A 26,466-nucleotide genomic window follows, 5' to 3' on the forward strand; every position below is an offset into this window, starting at 1 on the left:
TATTCTAAGCCCTTCTGGTCAATTGGAAGAGTCATAGGAAGCTGGAAAAGACCCAGACTAAGCTAGAGTGAAATTATAAGGGTCAGGGAACATGAGAAGAGACCAAAATGACTGAATAAATAAAAAGACTAAATTCACAAAACAAGGTAGAGACAGGTCATGATTTTAAGATCCGTAAAATTATGAAAAGGTATGTGCAGAATGAACAAATTTCAGAATGACAGCATTAGGCAGCTGGTTTGATTATTTGACTGTGAGAAGTCGTTTTTAAGTCTCTTTTTTGTGTTATTTACTCAGAACCTCCCAAAACAGTCTTGAGGCTAAATTTTAACTCAAAACAGCTTTTGAAAATGGTTTCCCACTGGTCCCACACAAAGCCAGGGAAGCCACGGAGAAACATTCCTCACTCACCACCTCAATTCTGCATGACTCAGACATTCTGGTATTACATTAGAAAGAACAGCATTCCAAGGCTACTCTAACTGCTCCTCTTTTCTCATATAGACAGCCCTTAGCCCTGAAACACTACATTCAAATACAGAATTCTCTCAACAGCTCAGAATATCTGTAATTGCCTCTGTCTACCTGCTATTTGTCTCACTGTTCTGAGAACACATCCAAAATCCATAACGATGAATTCCACTGACAGCATCTCCTCAGGACTGTCATGCACATATTACATCATATTGTCTTCACCTCTTTTCAAACCCATTTTCCACTTGTGGTTCTTACTGTGCTACCTCTAGTATCCGCTGTCATTTCCTCCAAAGAAATACACCTAAGTGTTAGATCCTTTCATTATCCATTTTACTCCTACATCCAGCTAAGCTGCTCCCTCTACCTTCTAAGTATCCTTGCCCAGGCTTTCCTCTTTGTTACATGTATTTGCTTTTGTACTCTCCCCACCCAACTCCCAACGCCCTCCTGTCTTCCCCAAAATAACCTGACTTCCAAAGGCACAATATCTGGTTTTTGACCTTTTCAAAGCCAGTGTAAATATCATTCTGTCAACACATATACTGCTATTTAGAGCTAAGAGGCAAAAACAGGATCTAAGTAACTTCTGCTACCCAGACAGGTGAATGGTTCAAGCTGGCTTAGGTTTTTCCCAGGATTCATTACAGGCTATTCTTTGTCATAAGAATGTCGATTCTGCTTATGGCCTTGAAACTAAAGCTTCCTAAGACATTAGAGGATCTCTCATTGGCCAAGCCCTATAACAGGACACAGACACAGACAGACAGACAGACAGACACACACACACACACACACACCCCTACCTGAAGACCAAAACTCAGAGTTTACCATCATCAAATTCCAAATATAGTAAGTCATTGCCCACCAAATAACTAACATAAAACTTAAACACAGGCTCTATGCTTACCTACAATTATTAAATCTCAGTCTAAGGTGAGCTTCAAATCTATGCAATACCGTTTTGTTTCTGAAATATATTCTTAATTAGAAGCAAGAGACTTTATGGGAATTGCTACATAGATCCAACAGTGACATTATGACTGTCTGTTTGTCCTTTCCTTATCCTAAACTGTCTTTAAAAATACAAACTTCACTGCAATAAGTAGTGTTGGGAAAACCAGATATGCACATGCAAAGGAATGAATTTGGACCTTTACTCTACACCATATACAAAAAGTAACTCAAAATGAATCAAAGACCTAAAATAAGACTTAAAACTATGAAACTCTTAGAAGAAAACATAGGGGAAATGCTTCCTGATACTAGGCTTGGTAACGATTTCCTGCGTAAGACACCAAAAGCATAGACAACAAAAGTGAAAACAGACAAATTGGACTACATCAAAATTTAAAACTTCTGTGCATCAAAGGACATAATTAACAGAGTAAAAGGGCAGCCTACAGAATGGGAGGAAATATTTGTAAACCATATATCTGATAAAGGGTTAATATCCAGAATATGTAAAGAACTCCTACAACTCAACAACAAAAAGACAAATGACCCAATTAGAACATGGGCAAAGGACACTGACTAAACATTTTTCCAAAGAAGATATGCTAACAAGCATATGAAAAGATGTTTAACATTACTAATCATTATGGAAATGCAAATCAAAACCATGAGATATCAGGATGGCTACTATCAAAAAACAAAACAAAACAAAAAACAGTGTTGGTGAGGATATGGAGAAACTGGAATGCTTGTGTACTATTGGTAGGAATACAAAATGGTGTAGCTGCTGTGGAAAACATTATGGTGGTTCTTCAAAAAATTAAAAATAGAATTACCATATGATCCAGCTATTCCACTTCTAGATATATACCCAGAATAGCTGAAAGCAGGAATTCAAACAAACATTTATATACCCATGTACAAGTAGCATTATTCATAATAGCCAAAAGGTTGAAGCAACCCAAATGTCCATCAATGAATGAATGGATGCACGAAATGTGGTGTGCATGTATGTGTGTGTGTATGTGTGTGCGTGCGTGTGGGTATAATGGAATATTATTCAGCCTTAAAAAGGAAGGAAATTCTAACACATTCTACAACATGGATGAACCCTGAGGACATTACTCTAAGTGAAATAAGCCTGTCACAGGAAGACAAACACTGTATGAATATAGAGGTATCTAGAAGAGTTAAATTCATAGAGACAGAAAGTAGAATGGTGGTTGCCAGGCGCTGGGGGAGGGAAGAACGGGGAGTTGTTTAATAGGTAGAGAATTTCAGTTTTGCAAGATGAAAACATTCTGGAAATTGGTTGCACAATAATGTGAATATACTTAACACTACTGGAACTGTACACTTAAAAATGGTTAAAATGGTAAATTTTGTGTTGTGTATTTTAACACAATTTTTTAAGTATAAACATGATGAAATATTTTCTTGTAATAGACTTAACTTATAAATCTATAGTCACATTTTTATCTTACATAAAGTGTATTATCTCTTAATATTAACATGCACAGAATGCTATAATATTGTATATGTCTTTGAATGTGTAGAATTGAAAATATCTAAAAAATAGTGTGTAGAATTGAAAATATCTAAAAAACAACACATTTTATACACAAAGCTTACATTCTGTAAAATTAAGAACTTTATAGGAAGGGTTACTAAAGAATGCACATGATAATGAAAATAACATGGCATCAAAGTCTAGTACTTGATGTTAATACTCCATTTCATGTAGGGTATTCAAAGAGCTTCATAAAATCTCAGAGCACTATAAAGAAAGGATTTCACCTGTCTGAACCATAAATTGCACAGCAAAGCTTTCATCACAATGTTTACTGAAAAATGCTTGACTGGATGCTAGAGTAGCATAGCACAGGCTCCAGGGGCCTCTAATACCTGCCTTTGGTGCTCCAAGGACAATGGTGCTTCAAGGACAAAGGACGACTCTGCCTGAAAAAGTTTCAACGTCACACCCCCTACCGGACTCTTAATCGCCCTCCCCACCAAGTTGCGGTGGTTACGAAATTCCTGAGCCCACCTGGGCGACGGGACCTGTCCCAAATAAGGAAAGGCATCTGCCCTGTCCCACTCCCACCCTATAGAAGGAAGGTATATGTGCCTCAACCAATCAGTAAACGAAATTTTCACCTTGGACCATTCTTTTATTTTCTGGCTATAAAAACTGATCAATAGCACATGTTTGGGCTCGACTCTCCCAGACCACTAGGAAGTCAGCCCGCTGATCTGGCAGTGACCCTTCTCTCTAATAAATTCTATCTTCTTTACATTCTGCCTTGTGTCTGGAAATTCTTTTCCAACCCGCGTTCGGACCACGACACTACCCCATTACTCTTTACCCTCCATCTGAATAAGATATCTGACGTACGACTTACTGGCAAATTAAGAAGATATTTCATAAAAATATTTCAAAAAACTTAGTATTCAGCATCTAGAGGTTAAAAAACAGATTTATCTAATTGCATCCAATGAAAAATGTATCCATTTTGAATTTAGACATAAAGTTCAAAGTATAGCTTTATTCAGTTACATTCTTAATTTGATCTAATAATAAGCTATTTGAGAACATAACCCTGTGTCACAACAGTATACTAAAAATACTGGCACTGTTTTATTCAAAGCAAAAATTAAGGTGATTACAACACCTTTAAAACCAAAAATACAAAGATTAAGTACAAGTATGCTTTTATTGCATTGGGGGTGTCAACCTTGGGTGGTATTTACTTGTAAAACGCAGATTCCCAAACCCTTCCCCCTAGCACTCTGATTCAGATTCTGATACACTAGATGGTGGCCTACTAATTTGTATTTTCAATGTGCTTTTTAACAAGCACTGTAACAAGGCTTTGAGAAACAATGCAAAACGCACCTCTAATAAGATGCTAATTACAGTGCCTTAGAGGTATACCTTATGAGGAAGTTAAATCTCATCTTATTCAACCTGATAAACACAGGAATCCTTTCTACAATACTGACAGATAGACTGATTGATCAATTTTAATAAGAAAGGATACCAACATTTACATACAAATAAATAGCATATGCTTCTCTGTAAACTACAAGTCTAATCACTTATTTTAACAAGACTACCATTGCTTGAAACTTAGAGTCACCTCTTTCGAGAATTAACTTTCAATACAGTGTATAAGCCTTCAAACACATATACAATTATAAAAAGAGAAACTGGTTTCATTACGTTATTGCTCCTGATCAAAATTAGAACTCCCCAGATTCCGTAGCTCTGAAGACATTTAGATTACTTCCCAAATACACCCTCACAGGGTTGAGATTTGCCACCACAGAAAATAGGATGTTTAGATACATGTTTATGTATGGCCAAGTCGCTTTGCTGTGCACCTGAAACTATCACAACATTGTTAATCGGCTATATTCCAATGTAGTTTAAAAAGAAAGAAAATAGGGACTTCCCTGGTGGCACAGCTGGTTAAGAATCCACCTGCCAATGCAGCAGACACGGGTTCGAGCCCTGGTCCGGGAAGATCCCACATGCCGCGGGGCAACTAAGCCCATGCGCCACAACTACTGAGCCTGCGCTCTAGAGCCCGCGAGCCACAACTACTGAGCCCGCATGCCTAGAGCCCCTGCTCCACAACAAAAGAAGCCACCGCAATGAGAAGCCCGTGCACCACAATGAAGAGTAGTCCCCACTCGCCGCAACTAGAGAAAGCCCGTGTGCGGCAACGAAGACCCAACACAGCCAAAAATTAATTTTTTTTTTTAAAGAAAGAAAATAGGATGTTTAAAAGCATGCTACCAGAGGATCAAGATGCAGTTCCCAAAGAAAAAATGTTTAAATGTTTTGAGAAGAGGAGAGAGTGTAGCCTCTCAGAAACACTGCTTTGAACAAGATAATGTTCACCTCTGTGGACAGGCAATGTTGCCTGCCATTCCAGTAAACAAAGAATGTTGCTGCCATTCTAGTAAACAAGGACCAAGCCATCAGCCGGTGCAGCATCCCACCCCACCACCACTGGTGGTACGCCCTGAGGGGAACTCAGGATAGAGAAAAACAGGAAGCATTCTGTGCTTTGGATACTGGCCCTAGATAGTTAAGATGCATATCTAAGGAATAATTTCATTCAGCCCAGATTCTTACCTCTCCCCATACATAGAAAAGCATTAAAATCATTAACTTGCAATGTCTGTTTTTGTGATTAGCAGTTATCTTTTGATGTTCAACTACATGTTTGTTCCAGCCCAATACGCCTATGCATCCTGGCTCCTCCCTAAACTCTCTGGAGCAGCTCCTCAGAGGTATCTGAGAGGCTGTCTCCTGGCCTATAGTCCTCAGTAAGGTCCCTGAATAAAACTTAACTCGAAACTTCCAGGTTGTGCATTTTTCTTCTGTCAACACTTGGATGTGTAAATTCAAGTAGGCTTACTTTTTTTTAAGTTTATTACTGAACATTACTGAACACATCTCAATAGTAATAAGAAAAGACGACATTACCTGTGAGCGCTCTCTTCACGAGCCTTCTGCTAGGTTGTGTTTGCTCACTTCACTCTATCAGAGGGGCAGAAAAGATTTCTCCAACACTTGGCACTGCTCGCAACTTCCAGAAGACTTCCAAAATCTACAGAAAGGAATTCAAAAAAAAAAAAAAGCCCCAGAATCATTGATACAACACAAAAAAAACCCAATCTAAATTTCTCCAGTTTTTCTCCCCCATATTTACCACCATTTGTTGTGCACTGAGTGGGTTCTCCTCAGATTGCACTTATTATTAAAAAAAAGTTATAAACAAGGGACCTCCCTGGTAGTCCAGCGGTTGAGGGTCCGCACTCCCAGCGGCAGGTGGCGTGGGGGAGTGGGGAGGGGGCAGGATTTGACCCCTGGTCAGGGAGCTGGATGCCCCAGCTAGGGTGCCCCAGCTAGGAGCCTGCATGCCGCAACTAAAGATCCCGCATGCTACAATGAGGATCCCGCAAGGGGCAACGAAGATCCTGCGTGCCACAGCTGAGACCCAGCACAGCCAGACCAATAAATAAATAAATATATATTTTTTAAGTTATATGCAAAAATCAAATCTTTACTTAGAATTCTGAATGCTAGCCAGAAATGAAAGACTCCCACTGGGTAGCAGAAAGTAGAGTAGGATTCTTCTGTCCTCCAAGAGATGGTAAGTAATTATATACTTCTTTTAGAAGAGAAAAAAAATGTGAAACTAAATAAATCCATATCCATGCATCAGCAGCATCATAGTATAAGGACAACAAAATATAAAATAGCAAGGAGAGGATCACAAATAACTTTCGTAATCTGCTTTTTTAAAAGTGTGATACTCCCCAAATATTCCCTGGTACCTCTGACCTATCCAAACACTGATAGTTGAAAGTTTAGTTTCTGCCATCCCATGGGTAAAGTTTACTTTGGTCTTAGACACACATTTCATATCATCAGGCCTAACTGGGAAGATAAGTTTCACAATACAAATGCATGGCTTAATCCCTACTGTACAGGCAGAAAAACATAAGCTTAAAGAAGGCTGGGAAATTATCCCACCTAAGATAAACAGTGCAGAGAAGAGGTGTCCCGGAAAGGACAGCAAAGAGACTAACCCCAAGCGGTTAGAGCATGAAAGGCAGAAGCTAATGCAAATGCTGAACAAACCCCATGAGAAGCCGCTATTCTAGATCAGAACAGGTGCAAGCTAGAGACAATGACCAAGAAAAAACAATTTTTAAGAAAACAATAAATACTATACTTAGTTAAAGCATGGGAACCATTTAAATGCCCAATAACTGGGGAAGAAGAGTTAAGTAAATGTGACAAAAAGACATAATTTAGTTAACCACGATTTTGTTAGCTGTCAGAAAATTTTGAGTTTTAATAAAGTGAGAAAACGCCATTTATCACATAAAGAAGAAAGAAAAAACAGAGTACAATGTTGTAATTACATATGATCACGATCACTTACGCAAAGCAAGAAACAAGAAGCAACTTGTTCTGATATAGTTAGAAGTATTTATAAGTGAAATTTCCCCGACTTTAGATGGGTTAAGGTGAGCAATTCAAGTCAGAGTCTAGTACAACAAATAGGTCTTTTCAAAATCTCTGCGTAGCAAGGATGCACCACTCACTAACATAATAATTTTTCTGGAACAGCCTTGTATATTAAAGGATGGTTCCCTATAAGTCACTGTAAGAGGTTTTGTGTGTGTGTGTTTGACCTATAGATGTCTCAAAGACTTGGAATGCAATACCTTTGCTTATAACAAATGTTCTGTGAAAGGGAAAAAAATGGAGGAAGGGACCTCAACTTGACCTAAAGCTTCAAAACTAGGCACAGTTGTAATGCCTGGGCACCAAAGAGTGCGTATGGGGCATGAGAAGCAAAGGATAACATTTGACAAGCAAATAAACAAATTCTTCTTATTAAAATTTTGTCAGTACCTTCAAATCCACCCTCTTCACTCTACTCAATTATAAAGCACCTGGGGGCTTCCCTGGTGGCGCAGTGGTTGAAAGTCTGCTTGCCGATGCAGGGGACACGGGTTTGTGCCCCGGTCTGGGAAGATCCCACATGCTGCGGAGCGGCTGGGCCTGTGAGCCATGGCCGCTGAGCCTGCGCGTCCAGAGCCTATGCTCCGCAACGGGAGAGGCCACAACAGTGAGAGGCCCGCGTACCGCAAAAAAAAAAAAAAAAATTATAAAGCACCTGGGACCTTGCAGTATAATTCATAATCAAATCTCTGGGCATTTATTCACAAGCCGTTTTACAATGGCTTACAAGCAAGAGAATTCTACTTCTTCCATAATACCATATGAACTGTTTTATCATCGTGTCCTGGAGAGAGACAGGCTCTCCTACCGCCTCTTAATAATTACAGATTGCTTCCAGATGCTTTTCAGGTGATTTCAAGCCTTTTCTCATTCTGTGACTCTTGAATTACGAAAGGGCATCTCTAATTCATGAGAAATACTGCTCCCACTTCAGTGTCCATTAACATACATTCTCCCCTTCCACTACATTGTAGGCACTCACACACGTATGCTTTTAGTTAGGTAATAATGCCTCCCTGTGTATCAGTCAGGGCTTTACTGAGAACCACTCATATTTTACCATCGTGATTCCGCTAGCAGCCACACTTTGAGACTTCAAAGGAGGCTGAGTCCCTTGACAGTAATGCACAGAATGACATCAAAAGCAAGGTTAAACAAAACTCAAGTAAACAGAAAGGACTCTCTTAAAATTCACTGGGTCTTGGTAATTCTCTCATTATCACCTCATTTAAAAACAAAATATGTCTCCTGCTAAAATGTGGGGAAGTTGGCAGTTAACAATTCAGTCACACCCAAATCTCTGCCCAGGCAAGTGCTTTCCCCTTCTAACAAAACGCTATCTCCACACAGCAAAACCAAATCCAGCCTCAGAATCCTTCTGTGCAGTGGCTATGTCACATCCCTAAATTCAACAAAGGAACAAAATTTAAACCTCATTTCCAGATGGCATAAATTCAGTGAATTCAGACCTCTACTGTGCCGAGTGCATAAATCTGTTAATAGGCAAAGAGTGCACAAAAAGCACAGCAAACCGCCAAATGAACACTGTGTGTTGTGGGCAGAGAGAATTAATATCCACATCACAGATTTCTCTCTGTATCGACGAAATGAATGCAGAGGGGCGTTTTTACAGGAGGTGTGGATTTTTCCATAGCACTGGATTAATTGACCTGTGTTATAATCAAGTGCTTTCCTGGAGAGTAATTAACAAATCAATCAATCAACTACAAGTTTTCAAAAACGTGGAGTTGATGATGAGTTAATTATTGAATAATTTCATTCTCCAAAAGAGCCGAACTGTGGCAGGTTATGTGGAAACTTGCAGAGAAGAACAAAATGTTCTACCAAGGCCCACAGTCTTCACTATTCCACTTAATATTAATAAAGGACTTCCCTGGTGGCGCAGTGGTTAAGAATCCGCCTGCCGATGCAGGGGACACAGGTTTGAGCCCTGGTCCGGGAAGATCCCACATGCCACAGAGCAACTAAGCACATGAGCCACAACTACTGAGCCCACGTGCCACAACTACTAAAGCCCACGTGCCTAGAGTGCGTGCTCTACAACAATGAGAAGCCCATACACCGCAAATGAAGAATAGCCCCCTCTCACTGCAACTAGAGAAAGCCCAAGCCTGCGTGTGACAACAAAGACCCAACACAGCCAAAATTAATAATTTAAAAAATAATTAATTAATTTTTTTAAAAGAATATTAATAACAACTCAAGAGTCTTAAAATGGTTGGATCTAAACCCAGTCCCTGAATTTTATAGATGATAAAAATAAAGCACAGGGAAGCTAAGTGACTTTAGGGAAGACAGAGGTAGAACCCGTATCTTCCAACCCACGGTGATGCGATCTTCTCCACATTAAACTCACAATTCCTCAACTATCTACCCATTAAGTCTATTTCATTTCCCTCAAACAGCAAAGCTTTTAAAGCTTTGGGAAAAGTGGAACCAAATGAAGCTTCAATCTCCAGTTTCCATCCAATCAATCCCTGAGATTTTACATTAATTATATAGATTCTCTTCTTCACTCAAGAAACACAGTGTGATTTGGATGACCTTGGGAAGGTCCCAACCATGAAACAAATGAGTGAGCTACAGCACATCACCGAGGAGGAAGAGCAGACAGAGACAGACTACAGGCATCTCAGAAATGAATCAAGGATACTGACTGATCAAAATAAATAACGGGGCTTCCCTGGTGGCACAGTGGTTGAGGGTCCGCCTGCCGATGCAGGGGATGCGGGTTCGTGCCCCGGTCTGGGAAGATCCCACATGCCACGGAGCGGCTGGGCCCGTGAGCCATGGCCGCTGAGCCTGCGCGTCCGGAGCCTGTGCTCCGCAACGGGAGAGGCCACAACAGTGAGAGGCCCGCGTTAAAAAAAAAAAAAAAAAAAAATGAATAACGAAGATTAACAAAATCAAAATCTAAGTATTAAGTGATATTTCCCAATGTAACAACTATTCCTAAGATGTTTCTTAAAGAAAAAAAATGTAGTGGTCATTGTTTAAGGTTGTGTAATCAAGCAGATTTGGAAAATGCGACATTCTAAAATATCCCTCTTGAACATTCACAAAGCGCATCATGTGTATAAAGGCTCAAAGAAGGCCTACAGGAAAGAAGCCCACTTAGTTTTGTTTAATATATACAACGTTTCCCAATCTTATTTGACATCTTTTGTTTGCAGAACTGTACTGACATCCTCCAAGAAGCATCCTTCAGGAAGCACATATAGCATTTTTGATGAATAACATGGCACCCATTAAGCAGCATTTATAATGAGATTGGCTTCCTCTTCCAGACCCAACTGTTAAAAATCAACTCTTGGGACTTCCCTGGTGGTCCAGTTGTAAAGAATCTGCCTTGCAATGCAGGGGACACAGGGTTAGATCCCTGGTCAGGGAACTAAGATCCCACATGCCACAGGGCAACTAAACCCGTTCACCGCAACTACTGAGCTCATGCACCTCAACTAGAGCCTGCGTGCTGTAAACTAGAGAGCCCACATGCCCTGGAGCCTGTATCCCACAAATAGAGAAGAGAAAACCCACACGCCACAACTAGAGAGAAACCCGCTCACCACAACGAAAGATCCCGCACCGCAACGAAGATCCCGCGTACTGCAACTAAGACCCGACACAGCCTAAAAAATAAATAAGTAATAAATCTTAAAAAAAAAAATCAACTCTTGAGGTAAAGGACCCCAGTGATTACAATGAAAATAACAACCACCACCACCAAGTAATGAGTGCTAAGTGCAAGGCACTGTGCTAACTACCATTTTTTTTTGAGAAGGGGTAGGATGTATTCGAATTCAAATTATACTCCCCAGAACCTGTATCTATTCACAAACAAGAAAACATTTTTTAACAAATAAACATATCATATACACTGTTCTGTACCTTGCATTTTTCACCAAACAACATGTATTGGCAATGTTTCCAAAATGATACATAAAGAGAGTCACTGGTATCTTTTTATGACTGCACAGTTTTCTGAGGTACAGCAGTACAGTAACACAATGTACTAATTCAGTCTCCCATGGATGAACATTTTGGTTGTTTCCAATCTTTAGCCATTTTATAAACATTACTACATAAGTATGTCTGTACATAAATCATTTTCTCATGAATGTAATATGTATGTATATGTAGGATACATTCATAGATATATGAATGTATGTATATCTAGAGGAATGTACTCAATATTTGTACTTAGGATAAATTTCTAGAACTGGAGTTCCTAGTCAAAGGATATGAGAGTTTTCATAATACAGATTTTGCCAAACTGCCCACTAAAGAGACTATTGTTTTGCACTCATTATCTCTACAGAGTAGGTTATAGAACTTCTTAATCTTTGCCCATCTAATAGTGATGAACGGTATCTCGGTTTAGTTCTAATGTGACTATCTCTTATAATGAGCAGAGTTAAGCATCTTCTTCATATGTTTAAAAGACACTGTTCTCTCTCTTTCTGTAGACTATATCCTTTGTCCACTTTTCTACTGGGTTGTTGGGCTTTTTCTTATATATTTGTAGAAGCTCTTCATTAGGGAAATCAGTCCCTTTGTGATATGAGAAGCAAAATTTTTTCCCCATTTTCTTGTTCTTTGTCTTTCCTTATGCAGGATTTTTTCTGTTAGTTTTTTTAATGTAATCAAGTTTATCAATCTCTTACGGCTTCTCTCTTTTCTGTCTTACTTAGAAAGGCCATATACACTCAAAGATTATAAAATAACTTTCCCATGTTTTCTTCTATAATATACTTTATTTTTTAAATTTCTGTTTAATATAGATCAATTTTGGCTTAACACTTAAGATATTGCTCTAAATAGCTTTTTCTTTCCCCCGTCCAGATGGCCACCCGGTTATCCCACCACTGTTTACTAAACACAGCATCTTTCTCCAATTAACTTGATATTTGGTAACACAAATGTTTCAATTATTGTAGCCTTATAGTATGTTTTAATCTCTTTTTCAGAATTGGCCTACCTATTCATGCTTACTTATTTTTCCATGTGAGCATAGAATAAGGTTGTTTAGCTCCCCCAAAGTCCTATTGTTATTTTTATTGGAATTACATTAAACATACACATTAATTTAAGGAGAACTGGCATCTTTATATCCAAGAATACGACAGGCCTTTTCATATCTTTTTTGTATCCCTCAGGAGCGTTTTTAAACTCCTTCACACACATCATACATATTTTTTAAGTTTATTCTTAGGTATTTTATCCTTTTTATGGTAACTTTTTTCTTCCACTACATTCAAACTAGTTGTTAGTATATATGAAAGCTATGAATGCTGATATATTACTTTGGTATCCAGGCACATTTATAAATTATCTTATAAATTGTGTTATTCTTTATAATTAGTTTTTCACTTGATTCTCTTGGGTATTCTAGTCATATATTCCTATCATTTATTTGGAAATGATAGGAATATATGACTAGTTTTTATACCTTTATAACTTTATTTTCTTTCTGTTGTCCACCTACATTAACTTGTGATTCCAAAACACCATTAATAAAGAGTGAAAATAGTGGACATCCTTATTTTGTTTCTGGCTTTAATGGTCTCAAATTTCCTATTAAGCCTGAGATGGTTTTTAGATTGAGAAAGACATATTTTACTAAGAATACTTTCCTACTATATTTTGATGGTTTTTTAAAAAAATCAATAATGATATTGAATTTTATCAGATGTCTTTTCTATAAAAATGATCATATGATTTTTTCTATTTACATTTAACAAGATGATGAATATCTTTAATAAATTTCATACTACTGAACCCTCCTGCATTTCTAAAACAATCCTCACTTGTTATGGCGTATTATTCTTTTAACGTGTACAAAGCACACAAACGTCATCTCACTCCATCCTCTAAGCAGCCCCGCAAGGTATGTTTTGGCACCATGGCCGCACGGGCCCTCACCCACTGTTCTCCCGCTCTCCTCACTGCTCCCCCTCCAGGACTGTGCCGCTCCTGCCAGACCTGCTGTTCCCGGAGATCCTCCATCCCCAGATAGCCTCCTCTATCCTTCCTCTCTCCATGTACGCCTCTGCCGACACAGCACCTCCACACAAAGGCCCTCCCTGTCTACTGTCTACCGCATGTAAAACAGACAGGAAACACCTTCCGATCTTGTCACTCATTCCCTGACCCTGTTCTATTTCTGTTTGTAGCAACTGTCACCATCTAGCATATATTATATTTCACTTCTATTAATTTACATTCCATCTCCCCCAGTAGAATGTAAGCTCCATTAAGAGAAGGAGTTTCATCTCCATTAAGAGCAGGAGTTTCATCTGCTAGGCCTGGCACACAGAAACTACTTAATATTTGTTGAATGAGGGAATGAACAAATGAATAAATGAATGAACACCCATTTTATAGACAAGAAAGCTGAAGCTTAAAGAGATGAAGTAAAATCATTCACTGGCAGAGCTGGGACTGAAACCCAAGTCAAACTTCCAATTCCCTACCCCTAACCCTTAAAACAAATGACAGGTGATTTTAGGCCACAGAAAATGCTCATATATCTTATGAATACGAAAGTGCAAGTTAGTGACTCCATTGAAAGTAGATGTCCCTTTACAAGGTAAGCAAAAGAATCAGAAGATGGCGCCCATAGACTGGCTCTGGAGCCCAAAGAGATAATCTCCAACCCTACACTTGTCCAACACAGTCACCGCTAGCCATGCATGGTTACTGGAACTTGGGATGTGGTGTCAGCGACCACGGAACTGAAAGTTTAATTTTATTTCATTTTAATTAATTTAAATCTACAAACTGATACTAGTGGGAACCTACTTTTTCTTTCTTTTTTTTTCATGGCAGTAATATTTTTAATAATACAAAATACAAAACAACCCAAATAACCATCAGCGGTAGAATGGATAAACAATGGTATATTTATACAATGGAATACCCTACAGCAATGAAGATGAATGACCTACAACTACATTCAACAATTCCCTTGATTCTCACTAACATAATGTGGGGGAAAAAAAGCCATAAAAGATTATGGTGAATCTAATTTTTTTAAATTTTTGAATTTTATTTTATTTTTTTATACAGCAGGTCCTTATTAGTCAACCATTTTATACACATCAGTGTATACATGTCAATCCCAATCCCCCAATTCATCACACAACCATCCCCAACCCCCGCCGCTTTCCCCCCCCTTGGTGTCCATACATTTGTTCTCTACATCTGTGTCTCAATTTCTGCCCGGCAAACCAGTTCATCTGTACCATTTTTCTCAGTTCCACATACATGCATTAATATAAAATATTTTTCTCTTTCTGACTTACTTCACTCTGTAGGAAGTCTCCAGATTCATCCATGTCTACAAATGACCCAATTTCATTACTTTTTATGGCTGAGTAATATTCCATTATATATATATGTGCCACATCTTCTTTATCCATTCATCCGTAGATGGGTATTTAGGTTGCCTTCATGACCTGGCTATTGTAAATAGTGCTGCAATGAACATTGGAGTGCATGTGTCTTTTTGAATTATGGTTTTCTCTGGCTATATGCCCAGTAGGGATTGCTGGGTCATATGGTAATTCTATTCTTAGTTTTGTAAGGATCTGAGATACCATTCTCCATAGTGGCTGTATCAATTTACATTCCCACCAACAGTGCAAGAGGGTTCCCTTTTCTCTACACCCTCTCCAGCATTTGTTGTTTGTAGATTTTCTGATGACGCCCATTTGAACTGGTGTGAGGTGATACATCATTGTAGTTTTGATTTGCATTTCGCTAATAATTAGTGATGTTGAGCAGCTTTTCAAGTGCTTCTTAGCCATCTGTATATCTTCTTTGGAGAAATGTCTATTTATGCCTTCTGCCCATTTTTGGACTGGATTGTTTGGATATTTAATATTGAGCTGCATGAGCTATTTATATATTTTGGAGATTAATCCTTTGTCCGTTAATTCGTTTGCAAATATTTTCTCTCAAACTGAGGGTTGAATTTTTTCCTCTTTGTAGTTTCCTTTGCTTTGCAAAGGCTTTTAAGTTTCATTAGGTCTCATTTGTTTATTTTTTCTTTTATTTCCATTACTCTAGGAGGTGGGTCAAAAAGATCTTTCTGTGATTTATGTCAAAAAGTGTTCTTCCTATATTTTCCTCTAAGAGTTGTATAGTGTCCGGTATTACATTTAGGTTTCAAATCCATCTGGAGATTATTTTTATGTATGGTGTGAAGGAGTATTCTAATTTCATTCTTTTACATGTAGCTGTCCAGTTTTCCCAGCACCACTTATTGAAGAGACTGTCTTCTCTCCACTGTATATCCTTGCCTCCGTTGTCATAGATCAGTTGACCATAGGTGTGTGGGTTTATCTCTGGGCTTTCTATCTTGTTCCATTGATCCACATTTCAGTTTTTGTGCCAGTACCATATTGTCTTGATTACTGTAGTTTTGTAGTATAGTCTGAAGTCAGGGAGTCTGATTCTCCAGCTCCACTTTTTGCCCTCAACACTGCTTTGGCTATTCGGGATCTTTTGTGTCTCCATACAAATTTTAAGATTTTTTGTTCTAGTTCCGTAAAAAATGGCATTGGTAATTAGATAGGGATTGCATTGAATCTGTAGATTGCTTTGGGTAGTAGAGCCATTTTCACAATATTGATTCTTCCAATCCAAGAACATGGTATATCTCTCCATCTCTTGGTATCATCTTTAATTTCTTTCATCAGTGTCTTATCGTTTTCTGCATACAGGTCTTTTGTCTCCCTAGGTAGGTTTATTCCTAGGTATTTTATTCTTTTTGTTACAATGGTAAATGGGAGTGTTTCCTTAATTTCTCTTTCAGATTTTCATCATTAGTCTATAGGAATGCAAGAGATTTCTGTGCATTAATTTTGTATCCTGCAATTTTACCAAATTCATTGATTACCTCTCGTAGTTTACTGGTGGCATCTTTAGGATTCTCTGTGTATAGTTTCACATCATCTGCAAACAGTGACAGTTGTACTTCTTCTATTACAATTTGTATTCCTTTTATTTCTTTTTCTTCTCTAATTGCCATGGATAGGACTTCCAAAACTATGTTGAATAATAGCGGCGAGAGTCGACATCCTTATCTTCTTCCTGATCTTAGAGGAAATGCTTTCAGTTTTTCACCATTGAGAATGATGCTTGTGGTCGGTTTGTCGTATGTGGCTTTTATTATGTTGAGGTAGGTTCCCTCTAAGCCCACTTTCTGGAGAGTTTTTATCATAAACGGGTGTTGAATTTTGTCAAAAGCTTTTTCTGCATCTATTGAGATGATCATATGGTTTTTATTCTTCAATTTGTTAATACATTGTATCACATTGATTGATTTGCGTATATTGAAGAATCCTTGCATCCCTTGGATAAATCCCACTTGATCGTGGTGTATGATCCTTTAAATATGTTGTTGGGTTCTATTTGCTAGTATTTTGTTGAGGATTTTTGCATCTATATTCATCAGTGATATTGGCCCGTAATTTTCTTCTTTGTAGTATCTTTGGCTTTGGTATCAGGGTGATGGTGTCTTCATAGAATGAGTTTAGGAGTGTTCCTTCCTCTGCAATTATTTGGAAGAGTTTGAGAAGGATGGGTCTTAGCTCTTCTCTACATGTTTGATAGAATTCACTTGTGAAGCCATCTGGTCCTGGACTTTTGTTTGTTGGAAGATTTTTAATCACAGTTTCAATGTCATTTCTTGTGATTGGTCTGTTCATATTTTCTATTTCTTCCTTGTTCTGTCTTGGGAGGTTATGTCTGTCTAAGAATTTGTCCATTTCTTCCAGGTTGTTCATTTTATTGGCATAGAGTTGCTTGTAGTAGTCTCTTAGGATGCTTTGTATTTCTGTGGTGTCTGTTGTAACTTCTCCTTTTTCATTTCTAATGTTATTAATTGAGTCTTCTCCCTTTTTTTCTTGATGAATCTGGCTAATGGTTTATCAATTTTGTTTATCTTCTCAGAGAACAAGCTTTTAGTTCTATTGATCTTTGCTATTGTTTTCCTTGTTTCTATTTCATTTATTTCTGCTCTGATCTTTATGATTTCTTTCCTTCTGCTAACTTTGGGTTTTGTTTTTTCTTCTTTCTCCAGTTCCTTTAGGTGTAAGGTTAGATTGTTTACTTAAAATTTTTCTTGTTTCATAAGGTAGGCTTGTATTGCTATAAACCTCCCTCTTAGTACTGCTTTTGCTGCATCCCATAGGTTTTGGATCGTCGTGTTTTCATTGTCATTTGTCTCTAGGTATTTTTTGATTTCCTCTTTGTTTCTTCAGTGATCTCTTGGTTACTTAGTAACGTATTTTTTAGCCTCCATTTGTTTGTGTTTTTTATGTCTTTTTCCCTGTAACTGATTTCTAATCTCATATCATTGTGGTCAGAAAAGATACTTGATATGATTTCAAATTTCTTAAATTTCCTGAGGCTTGATTTGTGACCGAAGATGTGATCTATCCTGGAGAATGCTCTGTGCACACTTGAGAAGAAAAGTGTAATCTGCTGTTTTAGGATGGAATGTCCTATAGATATCAATTAAATCTATCTAGTCTATTGTGTCATTTAAAGCTTGTGTTTCCTTATTAATTTTCTATTTGGATGATCTGTCCATTGGTGTAAGTGAGGTGTTAAATTCCCCCGCTATTACTGTGTTACTGTCGATTTCCTCTTTTACAGCTGTTAGCAGTTGCCTTATGTATTCAGGTGATCCTATGTTGGGTGCATATATATTTCTAATTGTTATATCTTCTTCTTGGATTGATCCCTTGATCATTATGTAGTTTTCTTCCTTGTCTATTGTGACATTCATTATTTTAAAGTCTACTTTATCTGACATGAGTATTGCTACTCCACCTTTCTTTTGATTTCCATTTGCATGGAATACCTTTTTCCATCCCCTCACTCTCAGTCTGTATGTGTTCCTAGGTCTGAAGTGGGTCTCTTGTAGACAGCATATATATGGGTCTTGTTTTTGTATCCATTCAGCAAGCCTGTGTCTTTTGGCTGGAGCATTTAATCCATTCACATTTAAGGTAATTATCAATATGTATGTTCCAATTTCCATTTTCTTAATTGTTTTGGGTTTCTTTTGTAGGTCCTTTTCTTCTCTTGTGTTTCCCACTTAGAGAAGTTCTTTTAGCATTTGTTGTAAAGCTGGTTGGGTGGTGCTGAATTCTCTTAGCTTTTGCTTGTCTGTAAAGATTTTCATTTCTCCATAGAATCTGAATGAGATCCTTACCAAGTAATCTTGGTTGTAGGTTCCTCCCTTTCATCACTTTAAATATGTCATGCCACTCCCTTCTGGTTTGTAGAGTTTCTGCTGAGAAATCAGCTGTTAACCTTATGGGAGTTCCCTTGTATGCTGTCTGTCAAAAGTTTTTCCCTTGCTGCTTTCAATAATATTTCTTTGTCCTTAATTTTTGCCAAGTTGATTACTATGTGTCTCAGCGTGTTTCTCCTTGGGTTTAACCTGCATGGGACTCTCTGCACTTCCTGAACTTGGGTAGCTATTTCCTTTCCCATGTTAAGGAAGTTTTTGACTATAATCTCTTCAAATATTTTCTCAGGTCCTTTCTCTCTCTCTTCTCCTTCTGGGACCACTATCATGTGAATGTTGTTACGTTTAATGCTGTCCCAGAGTTCTCTTAGGCTGTCTTCATTTCTTTTCATTCTTTTTTCTTTCTTCTGCTCCACAACAGTGAATTTCACCATTCTGTCTTCCAGGTCACTTATCCGTTCTTCTGCCTCAGTTATTCTGCTATTGGTTCCTTCTAGTGTAGTTTTCATTTCAGTTGTTGTATTGTTGTTTATCTCTGTTTGTTTGTTCTTTAATTCTTCTAGGTCTTTGTTAAACATTTCTTGCATCTTCTCGATCTTTGCCTCCATTCTTTTTCCGAGGTCCTGGATCATCTTCACTATCATTATTCTGAATTCTTTTTCTGGATGGTTGCCTATCCCCGCTACATTTAGTTGTTTTTCTAGAGTTTTATCTTGTTCCTTCATCTGGGACATAGACCTCTGCCTTTTCATCTTGTCTATCTTTCTGTGAATGTGGTTTTTGTTCCACAGGCTGCAGGATTGTAGTTCTTCTTGTTACTGCTGTCTGCCCTCTGGTGAATGAGGCTGTCTTAACAGGCTTGAGCAATTTTCCTGATGGGAGGGACTGGTGGTGGGTAGAGCTGACTGTTGCTCTGGTGGGAAGAGCTCAGTAAAACTTTAATCCACTTGCCTGCTGATGGGTGGGGCTGGGTTCCCTCCCTGTTGGTTGTTTGGCCTGAGTCGACCCAACACTGGAACCAACCTGGGCTCTTTGGTGGGGCTAATGGTGGACTCTCGGAGGGCTCACGCGAAGGAGTACTTCCCAGAACTTCCTCTGCCAGTTTCCTCTTCCTCACGGTGAGACACAGCCACCCCTGCCTCCGCAGGAGACCCTCCAACACTAGCAGGTCACTGCTCCTTCCCCTGGGCCCCAGTGCACACACTACTCTGTGCATTCCCTCCAAGAGTGGAGCCTCTGTTTCCCCCAGTCCTGTCGAAGTCCTGCAATCAATTCCCGCTAGCCTTCAAAGTCTGATTCTCTAGGAATTCCTCCTCCCATTGTCAGACCCCCAGGTTGGGAAGCCTGATGTGGGGCTCAGAACCTTCACTCCAGTGGGTGGACTTCTGTGGTATAACTGTTCTCCAGTTTGTGAGTCACCCACCCAGCATTTATGGGATTTGATTTTATTGTGATTGCGCCCCTCCTACCGTCACACTGTGGCTTCTCCTTTGTCTTTGGATGTGGGGTGTCCTTTTTGGTGTGTTCCAGTGTCCTCCTGTCGATGACTGTTCAGCAGTTAGCCGTGACCCCGGTGCTCTCACAAGAGGGAGTGACAGCACGTCCTTCTACTCCGCCATCTTGAACCATTCTCTCTACTTTTTCAACTGTACATTTTATGCAACCTCAACAGAGATCAAGCATTTCTGGTGAAAAGTGGGCATCCACATGGAGAGGTGCTGTAAACATAAAATCCTCACCAGAGTTCGAAGACTGAGTACAAAAAGAGAATGTAAAAGATCTCATTAATAGTATGTTCATATTGAACATTTTGGATAGACTCGGTTAAATAAAATACATTATTAAAATTTTTTTAAAAGAAGAAGATGGCCTCCAAAGAATTCCCTGGAAAATATAGGCATTATATTAAGGCAGGTCTCCTCTCTCAATACTCATTAGCCTACAGCAAGCATCATGAAGCTCTAATCTTCATCCACATGTGTCCTTGGGTATCCAGAAGATAAAACTGGATGCTTCAGGCTTCCCTGGTGGCGCAGTGGTTGAGAGTCCGCCTGCCGATGCAGGGAACACGGGTTCGTGCCCCGGTCTGGGAAGATCCCACATGCCACGGAGCACCTGGGTCCATGAGCCATGGCCACTGAGCCTGCACATCTGGAGCCTGTGCTCCGCAATGGGAGAGGCCACAACAGTGAGAGGCCCACGTACAGTAAAAAAAACCAAACAAACAAACAAACAAAAAACTGGATGCTTCAAGGCCAAATGGCCATTAAACATGTATTTACTACCGTTCTGGCAGACACGAGTACTAGAAGCAAACTCCCCCAGGGACTAGCCATATTATGGCCAGTATGGCCACCAGGGACCTGGCTTTGAAAAATTATTTGCTTCTTCAATGCCTAAGGCTCTTTTCTGGTTTCAAAAGGGCCATTTACAATTACAATATTACAATTACAATATTCTTCACAGCCTTTCCCTCTTCTATCATTGGGATACTTTCCTGAACCAACTATAGGCTAAAAACAAAATTTCACAAATCATTTCTAACATTAAACAGTACCTTTAACTTTTCTTCAAAATTCAATCAAACCCTGTATTTTAAAACTGTGGGGCTGATCCAGCTTTGCAATGTGGCACATTTAATTCCATCAGTATAAAATGTAATGAGCAAAGATCTGAGCTAGTGAGGCATAACTAAATGTTCTGAACCTGTGAACTGAAAAAGCAAGGCTCATTTATATTATTTCTAAATAGTAATCAAATCACTTTCCAACATTTCACTATCAAATTACAGTAATTTTTCTACCAGCACACACTTGAGGAATGCCACAAAAGGACTTTTCTAACAGTTCGTTTTATTGCTGCTCATACCTTCTAAATATTTCTCTGCTGGCTTCTATTCAAAGGTAAATGCAAGGCAGTAAAATTTATGGAAAATGTATTCAGCTGCTTAAAATACATCAACCAAAAGAAAAGAGATTTTAAGGCTGTATTATGAGTTGTGAAATTATATCTCCTTTGCTTAGTCTCTGATTTCAATTGACAGGTAACAAAACTGACAAACCAGTCAAGTTCCCAGTCCCCTCCTATACAGAGCCCAACCCTCCCATCTCAAACTCTCACCTTGGTCAATGCCAGGGTAAACACCTGTCCTTCACATTTTTACACAACGTGACTTTGTATGCCACAAATACAAGCTCTCACACCAGGCAGGAAGCAAATTCCAGTGCATGAACAAATTCCCACTCCTTTAAACCATCTGTTGACAATTCCCTTGACTTTCTCAGCTGTCAAGATAGTGAAGGGAGGAAAAGGACCTTTCTGTATAACTGTAAAGTGTAACCAGATAAGTGTACCCTAAGCAATTCACACATAGAAAGGTAAAATAAAACTCCGGTGAAGGTTTAAAATTTAGCTATAAAAATTATATTATAGGTCGAGAACAAGGTGGCTGAGGAGAAGGACGTGCTCTCACTCCCTCTTGCAGGGACACCAGAATCACAACTAGCTGCTGGACAACCATCGACAGGAAGACACTGGAGCTCACCAAAAAAGATATCCCACATCCAAAGACAAAGGAGAAGCCACAGTGAGACAGTAGGAGGGGCGCAATTACAGTAAAATCAAATCCCGTAACTGCTGGGTGGGTGACTCACAGACTGGCAAACACTTATACCAGAGAAGTCTACCTCTGGAGTGGAGGTTCTGAGCCCCACGTCAGGCTTCGCAACCTGGGGGTCCGGCAACGGGAGGAGGAATTACTAGAGAATCAGATTTTGAAGCCTAGTGGGAGTTGATTGCAGGACTTCGACAGGACTGGAGGAAACAGAGACTCCACTCTTGGAGGGCACGTGCAAACTAGTGTGCCCATCGGGACCCAGGGGAAGGAGGAGTGACCCCAGGGGAGACTGAACCAGACCTATCTCCTAGTGTTGGAGGGTCTCCTGCAGAGGCGGGGGGTGGCTTTGTTTCACCGTGGGGACAAGGACACTGGCAGCAGAAGTTCTGGGAAGTACTCCTTGGCCTGAGCCCTCCCAGAGTCTGTCATTAGCCCCACCAAAGAGCCCAGGTAGGCTCCAGTGTTGGGTTGCCTCAGGCCAAACAACCAACAGGGAGGGAACCCAGCCCCACCCATCAACAGTCAAGTGGACTAATGTTTTACTGAGCTCTGCCCACCACAGCAACAGCCAGCTCTACCCACCACCAGTCCCTCCCATCAAACCTCTTAGATAGCCTCATCCACCAGAGTGCAGACAGCAGAAGCAAGAAGAACTACAATCCTGCAGCCTATGGAACAAAAACCACATTCACAGAAAGACAGACAAGATGAAAAGGCAGAGGACAATGTACCAGATGAAGGAACAAGATAAAACCCCAGAAAAACAACTAAATGAAGTGGAGATAGGCAACCTTCCAGAAAAAGAATCCAGAATAATGATAGTGAAGATGATCCAGGACCTCGGAAAAAGAATGGAGGCAAAGACCGAGAAGATGCAAGAAATGTTTAACAAAGACCTAGAAGAGGTAAAGAACAAACAAACAGAGATGAACAATGCAATAACTGAAATGAAAACTACACGATAAGGAACCAATAGCAGAATAACTGAGGCAGAAGAATGGATAAGTGACCTTGGAAGACAGAATGGTGGAATTCACTGCTGCACAACAGACTGAAGAAAAAAGAATGAAAAGAAATGAAAACAGCCTAAGAGACCTCGGGGACAACATTAAATGCAACAATATTCATACTATAGGGGTTCCAGAAGGAGAAGAGAGAGAGAAAGGACCCGAGAAAATATTTGAAGAGATTATAGTCAAAAACTTCCCTAACATGGGAAAGGAAATAGCCACCCAAGTTCAGGAAGCACAGCAAGTCCCATACAGGATAAACGCAAGGAGAAACACACCGAGACTCACAGTAATCAAATTGGCAAAAATTAAAGGCAAAGAAAAATTACTGAAAGCAACAAGGGAAAAATGACAAATAACATACAAGGGAACTCCCATAAGGTTAACAGCTGATTTCTCAGCAGAAACTCTACAAGCCAGAAGGGAGTGGCATGATATACTTAAAGTGATGAAAGGGAAGAACCTACAACAAAGATTACTCTACCTGGCAGGGATCTCATTCAGATTCTATGGAGAAATGAAAACCTTTACAGACAAGCAAAAGCTAAAAGAATTCAGCACCACCCAACCAGCTTTACAACAAATGCTAAAGGAACTTCTCTAAGTGGGAAACACAAGTGAAAAAAAGGACCTACAAAAACAAATGCAAAACAATTAAGAAAATGGTCATAGGAGCATACATATTGATAATTGCCTTAAATGTGAATGGATTAAATGCTCCAGCCAAAAGACACAGGCTTGCTGAATGGATACAAAAACAAGACCCATATATATGCTGTCTACAAGAGACCCACTTCAGACCTAGGAACACATACAGACTGAGAGTGAGGGGATGGAAAAAGATATCCCATGTAAATGGAAATCAAAAGAATGCTGGAGTACCAATACTCATATCAGATAAAATAGACGTTAAAATAAAGGTTACAAGATAAAAGGAAAGACACTACATGATGATCAAGGGATCAATCCAAGAAGAATACATAACAATTAGAAATACATATGCACCCAACATAGCAGCACTTCAATACATAAGGCAATGTGCTAACAGCAATAAAAGAGGAAATCGACAGTAACACAATAATAGTGGGGGACTTTAACACCTCACTTACACCAATGGACAGATCATTCAAAATGAAAATAAATAAGGAAGTAGAAGATTTAAATGACACAATACACCAGATAAATTTCATTGTTATTTATAGGATGTTCCATCCTAAAAGAGCAGATTACACTTTCTTCTCAAGTGTGCACAGAACATTCTCCAGGACAAATCACATCTTCGGTCACAATCAAGCCTCATTAAGTTTAAGAAAATTGAAATCATATCAAGCATCTTTTTGAGCCACAACGCTATGAGATTAGAAATGAATCACAGGGAAAAAAACGTAAAAAACACAAACACATGGAGGCTAAACAATACGTTACTAAGTAACCAAGAGATCACTGAAGAAATCAAAGAGGAAATCAAAAAATACCTAGAGACAAATGACATGAAAACACGACGATCCAAAACCTATGGGATGCAGCAAAAGCAGTACTAAGAGGGAAGTTTATAGCAATACAAGCCTACCTCAAAAAACAAGAAAAACCTGAAATAAACAATCTAACCTTACACCTAAAGGAACTAGAGAAAGAAGAAAAAACAAAACCTAAAGTTAGCAGAAGGAAAGAAATCATAAAGATCAGAGCAGAAATAAATGAAATAGAAACAAAGAAAACGATAGCAAAGATCAATAAAACTAAAAGCTGGTTCTTTGAGAAGATAAACAAAATTGATAAAGCATTAGCCAGACTCATCAAGAAAAAGAGTGAGAGGACTCAATCAATAACATTAGAAATGAAAAAGGAGAAGTTACAACAGACACCACAGAAATACAAAGCATCCTAAGAGACTACTACAAGCAACTCTATGCCAATAAAATGAACAACCTGGAAGAAATGGACAAATTCTTAGACAGACATAACCTCCCAAGACAGAACAAGGAAGAAATAGAAAATATGAACAGACCAATCACAAGAAATGACATTGAAACTGTGATTAAAAATCTTCCAACAAACAAAAGTCCAGGACCAGATGGCTTCACAAGTGAATTCTATCAAACATGTAGAGAAGAGCTAAGACCCATCCTTCTCAAACTTCCAAATAATTGCAGAGGAAGGAACACTCCCAAACTCATTCTATGAAGACACCATCACCCTCATACCAAAGCCAAAGATACTACAAAGAAGAAAATTACGGGCCAATATCACTGATGAATATAGATGCAAAAATCCTCAACAAAATACTAGCAAATAGAACCCAACAACATATTTAAAGGATCATACACCACGATCAAGTGGGATTTATCCAAAGGATGCAAGGATTCTTCAATATATGCAAATCAATCAATGTGATACAACATATTAACAAATTGAAGAATAAAAACCATATGATCATCTCAATAGATGCAGAAAAAGCTTTTGACAAAATTCAACACCCGTTTATGATAAAAACTCTCCAGAAAGTGGGCATAGAGGGAACCTACCTCAACATCATAAAGGCCATATATGACAAACCCACAGCAAACATCATTCTCAATGGTGAAAAACTGAAAGCTTTTCCTCTAAGATCAGGAATGAGACAAGGATGTCCACTCTCGCCGCTATTACTCAACATACTTTTGGAAGTCCTAGCCACGGCAATCAGAGAAGAAAAAGAAATAAAAGGAATACAAATTGTAATAGAAGAAGTACAACTGTCACTGTTTTCAGATAACATGATACTATACATAGAGAATCCTAAAAATGCCACCAGAAAACTACTAGAGCTAATCAATGAATTTGGTAAAGTTGCAGGATACAAAATTAATGCACAGAAATCTCTTGCATTCCTATACACTAATGATGAAAAATCTGAAAGAGAAATTAAGGAAACACTCCCATTTACCATTGCAACAAAAAGGATAAAATACCTAGGAATAAACCTACCTAGGGAGACAAAAGACCTGTATGCAGAAAACGATAAGACACTGATGAAAGAAATTAAAGATGATACCAAGAGATGGAGAGATATACCATGTTCTTGGATTGGAAG

General features: G+C 38.9%; 1 protein-coding gene across 16 annotated transcripts in view; it reads right to left on the minus strand.

Annotated features, from left to right (window-relative positions):
• Positions 1-23,862, minus strand: part of FHIP1A (FHF complex subunit HOOK interacting protein 1A) — a 223,811-nt gene extending 199,949 nt beyond the window's left edge. For 8 of the 16 annotated variants that reach the window (XM_089912372.1, XM_089912378.1, XM_089912375.1 and 5 more), the window contains exons 1-2: positions 20,237-23,857; positions 5,927-6,050 (exon numbers count right to left, since the gene is read on the minus strand). The gene's annotated coding sequence lies outside the window, so the exon portion shown is untranslated. Of the gene's footprint in view, positions 1-5,926; positions 6,051-20,236 lie in introns of all 16 variants that reach the window. The other 8 variants (XM_089912371.1, XM_089912369.1, XM_089912366.1 and 5 more) reach the window with 4 other exon arrangements.
• Positions 23,863-26,466: the final 2,604 nt, after the last annotated feature.

The sequence above is a fragment of the Delphinapterus leucas genome, chromosome 5 (genome assembly GCF_059928025.1).
Source record: "Delphinapterus leucas isolate spDelLeu-1000000601 "Yukka" chromosome 5, BTC_Dleu_Yukka2, whole genome shotgun sequence".
Classification (NCBI taxonomy): domain Eukaryota; kingdom Metazoa; phylum Chordata; class Mammalia; order Artiodactyla; family Monodontidae; genus Delphinapterus; species Delphinapterus leucas.